Source organism: Chenopodium album, chromosome 3 (genome assembly GCF_948465745.1).
Source record: "Chenopodium album chromosome 3, dcCheAlbu1.1, whole genome shotgun sequence".
NCBI classification, from domain to species: Eukaryota; Viridiplantae; Streptophyta; class Magnoliopsida; order Caryophyllales; family Amaranthaceae; genus Chenopodium; species Chenopodium album.
The window spans coordinates 6669376-6678190 of NC_137836.1; the positions used below are offsets into that span (position 1 = coordinate 6669376).

The 8815-nt window shown below is 36.2% G+C and overlaps 1 non-coding gene across 1 annotated transcript; it reads left to right on the forward strand.

The window, feature by feature from the left end:
* Window positions 1–934: 934 nt before the first annotated feature.
* On the forward strand, window positions 935–1041 carry LOC145625808 (small nucleolar RNA R71). The gene has a single exon (XR_014110710.1). It is a non-coding gene; the product is annotated as a small nucleolar RNA R71 (small nucleolar RNA).
* The last annotated feature ends 7774 nt before the right edge of the window (window positions 1042–8815 follow it).

Genomic DNA, 8815 nt, shown 5'->3' on the forward strand with positions numbered 1-8815 from the left:
CTACGTTGGCAGAGCTAAGATTATCTAATTTTTGGCAAATAGAGGTTAGTTGAGCTTGCAAAAAGGATACAGAGTCGACACTATGCTTCCCCTTGTTAGCAAATCCTCTAGGGTTCTCGTATTGGGAATTGTGTATCACCATGTCTTCAATAACCTGACCTGCATATTCAACATCAAGATTCATAAATCTCCCACTAGCTGCAGAGTCTAAAATTATTCGAGAAGAATTTCCAACACTACAAGAAAAATCTCTTTTTGTAGCGATTATTTCGTAGCAATTGTACATTCGCTACAATATGAAAGTATGTTTGTGAAATAATTAAGGATGCCGTATCATTTTTACAATCACCATGGTTTTCCTATATAAAATCGATACGGAAAACATAATAATACATATCCACACTATTTTTACACATTTATATAATTTTGAGAAATCGTATCATTTACAATCGCCACTAAATCCTAAAAATCGATACGAAAAGGCTTTTTAACACTAGATATATAAATATTGTTTGACAAAGAATACATAAAATATGTCATAGCTTATTGGTGAAACATTTAATATAAGAGTTTGAGGTTGCATGCTCGAATCTTGTAAAGATCATACGCATGTTTTGTTTTGTTTTGTTTTTTGTTTTTTTTTTTTTCTGAAGAAAATGAGTTAAACATTTATAGCGATTGTAATTGCTACAATAATCACCACGATTGTATGTAGTTTTCGTATCGATTATTGAGGCCAACCCCAGCGATATTGAAAACCACTACTAAAGGCTAAGGCAACGGGGGATATTGTATCGAATGATCATTCGTTGGGAAAGCTTTTTGTTGCAATTAAAATCGATACTAAAGGTTAAAATATATAATCGCTACGAAAAGGTTATTTTCTTGTAGTGCAAGGCCATTATAAAAGGCTTGGATTAACTGCCATTGTGCTAAATTATGGTGGGGGCAATCTCTTTGTAAATCCTTGAACCTCTCCCAAGCCTCATATAAAGATTCATCGGCTTCTTGGGCAAAGTTCTGGATCGCACTCCGTAGTACGGCTGTTCTCTCTGCAGGATAATACTTGTTATAGAAATTCAAGACAAGAGTTTCTCAGTCAGTTATACCAAGTGTAGTTCTATTTAAGCCATTAAACCACAATTTAGCTTTTCCAGTTAAAGAGAAGGGAAAGAGAATCTCCCTGATTTGGTCTTAAGTGACCCCGGCTTGCATGATGGTGTTACAATATTGACAATAGTCAGCAATGTGAAGATTCGGGTCTTCACCCTTGGCTCCTCTAAATTGCTTCCTCTCTATCATCGTTATAAATTGAGGTTTAATTTCAAATTGAACCCCATCAAGAGCCGGAGTAGGGGTGAGATGTGGAAAAACCGTAAGCTTTGGTTGTGAATAATCACTAAGCTTCTTTATAGCCGTCATCTCTGATTCTGCGTCTGATGATGCCTCTGAATCGCTAGAACCAGTCGGAGGATCGCGGTGATTATTTTTATTATCACCAGAATCCGCCAGGATTTGCTTGTAGAGATTTTTCTGTCTATGGAAGGAACGTGCGATCTCAGGATCGAATGGGATGTAACCTGATCTGGAACACCTAGGCATAAACAAAAACTAGAAGCAAATGTGAGATTTGCCTCAGAGAACTAACGCTCTCTGAGACAAAAGGGAAATAATCTAGACTACAAAAACAATCAGAAATAAAAATAAACTGTTTCCCCGGCAACGGTGCCAAAGTTTGACAGGGTAAAGTCGTATCTCCAAATCAAAAGTAATTCCTAAATCCTCTAACTAAAACAGATAGGGAAGTAGGGTCGATCTCCACAGGGAAACAAGTCTTTCTATTCCTAATTACCTAAAGTAATCTAGATTATGAAGTAACCAATATTTATATTTAAATATGAAATTAAACTACTAAGATTTAGAATAGAGAGAAAACAATATATAAAAAGATCTAGGGCATAGGTTCACCAATAAACAATATTCCAGGGTAGAATATAATAATCATTCATCAATGCATACATCAATCAGATTATAAAGGGCTTTCGCTACGTATTATAATCACACAATTAATTTACCAGTATTAAATCTCATCTTTCGAATCTCGACTTAACCATTTATAAATTAACCTGCCTATTGAAACTAGACCTAAACATTAATTCTCATCTGTCGAATCTCGAATTAACATTGCCAAATTCATGCATAAAAGATCATGCCTAATCTAGTCACAGAGCATTAATTCAATCAATGGGAAATTAATCTAGCATTGATAATTAACAACAACAAATTACCCCTTCATATTATTTATGGATCCCCATAAACCCTAGAAATAAAACTACTCATACATAGTAGAAATTAAACTAATCAAAGCAATAAAGCAAGACATGATAAAAAGAATAAAGTAAATAACTGAGATTAAGAGAAGAGAAATCGTTACCAAAATAAATCTAGAATTAAGAGTAGATTAAGAACAAAGGTTTAAGAGAAAGAAATCTCAGAGAACAATTAAGAGAGTAAAGAAAGAGTAAAAAAAAAAGAAAAGAAGAGATCCTAAAATCGTATTACGGAGGAGTATTAATACTCCGTACAAAATCCTAAACTAAAACAAATTAAAACGACGCTAATCGTCAACTAATAAATACACGCGCCCGATTGGGTGAGGCACCGCCCGATCAGGCGCGCCTTTTTTGCTCATAATAATAATCTCGCGCCCGGATGGGCGCGTCACCGGGGGCCAGCCTTAGCTTCACCCGCCCGGCCGGGCGCGCCTCTGGGCGCCACTATTTGGACTACGATTGGGCTCCAATTCTTCGGGCCAATCTGGGTTTCCTCTTTGGTTCTTGAATACTCGGTCCAAATGCCCCGGTATCACACATACCAAGCCCTTAATCACCGCTTCGATGGCTCTAACCGGCCCTGGGCTATAAAATCTGGTCGTGCTTCTCCAATGTTTGTGATTGCTCCAAAATATCTCGGGAAAATACTCCAAAAGTATAAATCCCTGCAAAAGTCAACCAAATCTACGAAAACACTAGAAAACACCAATTAGTAATAAAAGTGGCTCTAAAGAGCCAAAAACACTACTAATTATGACCAAGGGACGAGGGTAAAATACTATATAAAATAGACACATCAAAATTTCCGACGGAAAATAAATCAGTCGGAATAATTAGACGTTTCGACGGAATATTCCGTCGAAAAAGGTCAAATCCGACGGAAAAATATTTCGTCAGAAATTTTTGACGACAAAATCCGTCGGAATTATAATTTAAAAAAAAACAGAAAAAAATTTATATACTAACCCTAATCCCCTTCTTCCGCGTTCCGCCTCTTTTCACTTTACCCTTCACATTCTCTTCCCCTCTCCTCTTCTCTTTCCTCTTTTCCCTTTGCCCCTCCTCTCCGTCTTTTCTCCCTCTGCCCATCCTGTCAGTCTCTTCTCCCTCTACTCTTCTCCAATCCTCCATCTTCTCCTCTTCCCTTTCCTCTTATCTTTATTTTTTCTCTCACCGTCGTACTCTTCTCTCTCCGGCCACCACCAGCATCGACCGCAACGTCGTCAACCACCACCAACGTCGAACGCAACAACATCAACAAACGCTACAACGTCAACCACCACCAACGTCGGCAGCAACAACGCAACAGCAACAACAACGACGCAACAATAACAAAGCCAACAACTTTCAAGGTTTTTGTTTTGTAGATCTAGTTTTAATTTAGGTTAGATTGTAGATCTAGTTAATTTCTTTGTAATTGTTATGTTAATTTATGAATTTTATTGGATAATTGTATATTTTTGTAATTGTTATGTTAATTTATGAATTTTATTGGATAATTGGGTGGATTTTTTCGATTTCGTTGTTAATTTAAGATTTTTGGGCTAATTTTCGTTTTGTGGTGTTAATTTTCGATTTTTGGGGGTGGATTTCATTTCGTTGGGGTTGATTTTTATTTCGTTGGGTTTAATTTTCGTTTTTCGGTGTTTAATTTTCGTTTTTTTGGTGTTTTCGGGATTTATTTTCATTTTTTAGGGTTCATTATTGGTGTGGTTGTGTTGGTGGTGGTGGGATAAGAACGGGCTGGTGGTTCTGGGTGGGGTGTAGTTTTTTTTTTTTTTTTTAATTGAATTTTCCGACGGGATTTCCGTCAGAATTTTTCGGCGGAATAATATCTTCCTGGGCCAGAATTTGTCGTCCGACAGAGAAAATTCCGTCGGAAAACTCCGACGGAATTTTTGTCGGAAAACATCAATTTTCCGACAACTTCTATTGCGACAACCGCTTCCGATGGAATTCCGTCGGAAACGGGTTTTGCGACGGAAAACGGGGTGTTTCCGACGGATTTTTTCCGTTGGAATTCAGCTGTTTTCTTGTAGTGAATGTCTCATGACTCTCTGAAGGAGCCGGAAGAAAAATAGACAAAAGAAGGTCTTACAACACTCGACATCTCAATGTTAAGTACCCACTCCATATGTGGCAAGCTAAAGTCGTATCACCTAATCAAAAGTAATTCCTAAAACCACTAACTAAATAGATGGGGAAGTAGGGTCGAATCCACAGGGAAACAATGTTATTTTATTTCTAATAAATTATTATAATATAAATTAATAAGAAACCAAGATATTATTGGGGAAATTAAACTAAGGAGAATTAAAGTAGGGAGAAATCAATAAATAAAAGCCTAGGGCAAAGGTTCACCAATAAATAATATTCCAGGGTAAAACACAATAATCAATCATCAATGCATCAATTAATCAGATCATAAAGGGTTTTCGCTACGTATTAAAATCACTGAATTAATTTACCGGTATTAATTTGCATCTCTCAAATCTTGACCTAACCATTTATAAATTAACCTGCCTATTGAAACTAAGCCTAAATATCAATTCTCATCTCTCGAATCTCGAATCAATATTGCATAACTCATACAATTAAATCTGATCAAATCTAATTGCATAGCATTAAATCAATAAAGAGGAAATTATTTAAGCATTGACAATTGTAGACACCTACTTTTGGCCTCTTCTTGTACAAGGAAGTGCGATGATGTTACAAAAACCCGTTCTTCATGCTAGATCAAAGTTGAAGTGTTTATGGACTACAAAATGCATTATGAAGTAAGTTAAAACTCATATTTGAGACCATGTTATCTTAGAGCCTTTTCTGATTACTAATTAGGCCTAAAACTTGCTCATACATGTTTAAACTTGATTAATAACGGACCCAAATGGGGCAAATGCAATGATTCGATCCAATTGATCTTACATTGTTGAAAACTGTAGACACCCATTTGTGTCTCCCCAAAACCAAACCCAATGATGAGTACCTTTCGCGTCGAATCATAATCGAATGAAGTGAAAGTGTGGAAAGATTAGTGTTGCGGATATTTTTAATTTCTTTTCTCTTCTCTCTGTTTTTGAAAACTTATTTTTAAGAAAACAGCCAATCCAGTTTGGTTGGTCCATGATATGGGTCCAATAGTAGTGTAGTTGGATAGGGCTTGACAAGAGCTTTCCAACGATATATTATAAACCCAATTCCGATGAATATTGAGGAAGTTATGGCCAATTTACTAAACTGGGCCCGGTTTGAGCCTTATATGCGGCCCAATGATCTAGGGGAGGGCCTAATATAGACTTATCATTCCTAATGCAATTAGGAATGGTTTTAGTCTTTTAGATTCTTCTAGAAGGTTCTTTTCATTCCTAATTCAATTAGCATTGATAAATTGACTTTTGTTGACTTTTCAGAGTTTTAATTAAAATCAAAGAACGTTTTTTGAGGAAGATACGATTTTATCCTCCTGTACGACAATTTTTATCTGATTTTAAGAAAACACGTGAATTTCGAGATCAGTGCCAAACGCTAGCTGTAGCGCCTGGCGCTAGCATTGGCGCCTGGCACTAATGTTGGCGCCTGGCGCCAATAGCCAGCGTTGGCGCTAGTTCAATTTTATGTGCGCCAGACTCTGTTTTGAGTTTTTATCTTTTTGGCTGATTTTCTCTATAAATAACGTATTAAAAACTCCGTTTTCGATAACCATTTTTCATCTACAACTAATTTTCATTCACCAACAATCATCAATTCTCTCTCATTCTCTTCTCTAATCATATACCAACTCTCATTAAGATTTTCTTGATTACCCTTACTCTCTCTCTCTCTCTCTTTTTCTAAACTAGCTTCTCTCAAATCTAAAATTCCGCATTCATTAGATCTAGAAACACCTAGCCATATTCGAAGTTGCCTTCGCCCTAGACGTGAAAGGTTTAATTTCTGAGGGTTTGGTCCCAAATCTCTATTTCAATTATTTAATTTAATTGTTTTGTTTGTTATTTTCCTTGAAGTTACTAACGTGTGTATTTTGTTATTAGAAAGAGGTACGAGGTATCAAAGTAAGTACTTTAATGGTATTAATGGATGTTATAATATAAAAATCATGTTTAGGTTGTTATTATGATATTCCTAGTATCATGTCTAGGGTAACTTTAATATCAAATATGATTAAAATTAAAGTATGATGCCTTTTATGTTCTTCTTAATATTTATGATTGTTAGTATCATGTTAGGGTAAAGATTTAATTTTTATTGTTTAGTGACATGCTAGGGTTTGTTATTAATCATGTTAGTATCATGCCTAGGATCTTGCTATTATTATGCTTTAACATGATTCATGATTATTTTTATTATTTTTATGATTGATTATTATTATGTTGCTTGATTTTTATTGTTATTGCTTGATCACGCCTTTTATGCATGTTTAAAGGGAATTGGTACTTGTAATCACGCTTAATAAGATATTTAATAATCTTGTTTAGGGTTAATTTGATTATAATTCAAGTGATCACCAATAATAGTTTTATTTGTGCATTAATATTCAACCAACACAGATAAACAAGTTTAGGGTTAATCTTACTGATTGCCTGTTAATCAGAAAGCGCACATGAATACGATCAGAATAAAATAGAGGCCTATGATTAGGGCAGGTTCAATCTCTTTTAGGTTGAATTTGTACCTTCATCCCCAAACCCTATTTGGTTCAAGACCTTTTGGAGTTGACGATCTCTTGGATCTTTAAGGGATGTAACCTTCACCTCGTGAACGGTTTACAAGTTCCTAAAAAACTTGTTGGCGACTCTTTTGTTCTATCTTCTTCCCTTTTGGACGCCACTGTACTTTAGTGTATGATCACAGTGGGGTTCGAGCTAGGGGTTAACGCTTGAAATATTCCCTACAAAAACCGAGCCAAAAAGATAAACCAACCATCATATTTACATGAATGGCCTATACAAATGGATATCCCTTTCAAAGAGATTTCTGAAGGTATATTATAAGCCCAATTCCGAGCTAAAACGAAGAAGTTATGATCAAAACACTAAACCGGGCCCTAAAACCAACACCCTTGCATTCCAACGGCCATATATTTTGATCCATAACAGATTTTAACCTAATTCTAATGGAATTGGAAATTAGACATTCAGAGCTTTCCAATGATATCTCACACGCCTTAATCCGACTTTGCAAATAAAAGTTATGGAATTTTTAAAAACGCGTTTTCGTATAAGGCAAACCGCACCTAGCGCAACTCAGTGGGTTGCACTCGACACCTTGCGCGACTCAGAGAGTTGCGTGCGCCACCCGGCAACGGCGCCATTTTGACAAGAGGAAAATGTATGTCGTTATCTACCCTTCCCCCAAGTCAAACTAAATTTGTAAACACCTAACCAACCTTATATGAATATAGGGCAAGTTAAGGGTCGATCCCTAGGGAATGCAATGATGAAAACTAGAGTCTAAGTCAAGCTACCTCGAAGAAGGAGTTGAGATTATGGTTGGCACTATGGTAAACTAAAACAAGTCTAATCAAGTAAATCAAAGGTCTAAACACTAGGGATATGGGTTACACATGCAAGTTCAATGATAATGCTAGTTTAGAGCTCAATCAATTAATTCAAGTATTGCAATGGACAAACAATAGTAGCAATCAAGAGAGTTCAAATGCTATCTCCTATAGGCCAATCTAGGAGTCACTATGAAAGGCAAATCAAGAAGAATCACAAGCAAACCCAATCAATTAGAGCAACTTTCAAATCAATTGTTCATGTCATTAAGAGTTGCAATGCAATCTAGATTAATCTTATAGGTTGATCACTCCTAGTCTAATCAATCACATGCAAAACTATGTCAACCAATTTAATTGCAACAAATCAATCAATCAAAGAGCATCAACTAGCAATTTCATTAATCAAACATGCTTCCGTCTTTCCCTAGCAACTAATCTACTCACTAATCATGGTGAAATTCAAGAACAAATAACTAGAAATTGCATTGATCATCCTTCTATATCAAAATCTAAGAGAAATCAAAATATTCAACAATATCAAACTCAAATCCAAAGAAAAACAAGCAACAAGCATAAATCAAATAGCAAGTAAGTAAGAGATGAAAGAAGGAAGAGATTCTCACTAATATTGATGATTGAAAATGAAGAAATCCAAACTTGATTGATCAAATGTTGAGTTACAAGTCCAAAACCAAGAACTTCTCTCTAACTTCTCTCTAAATTCTCTCTCTAAAACTAAGCTAATGAAATATTATCAAAAAGTTGGTTTCAAAAAGGAATTACAATTCTATTTATAAGCAAAGAAGAAACCGGCAAATCCCGCGCCCTCTCCCGATGAACCCGCGGCCGCGGAGAAATGGTTACGGAACCCTCCGCGGGCTATCTGGGCAACACTGCCGCGCCCGCGTCTAATCCCCTGCTCCCAAAGCTCAATCAGGGGGCCGCGGTCTCTCTGAGACGGAGCGCCCTCTCCAAGTTT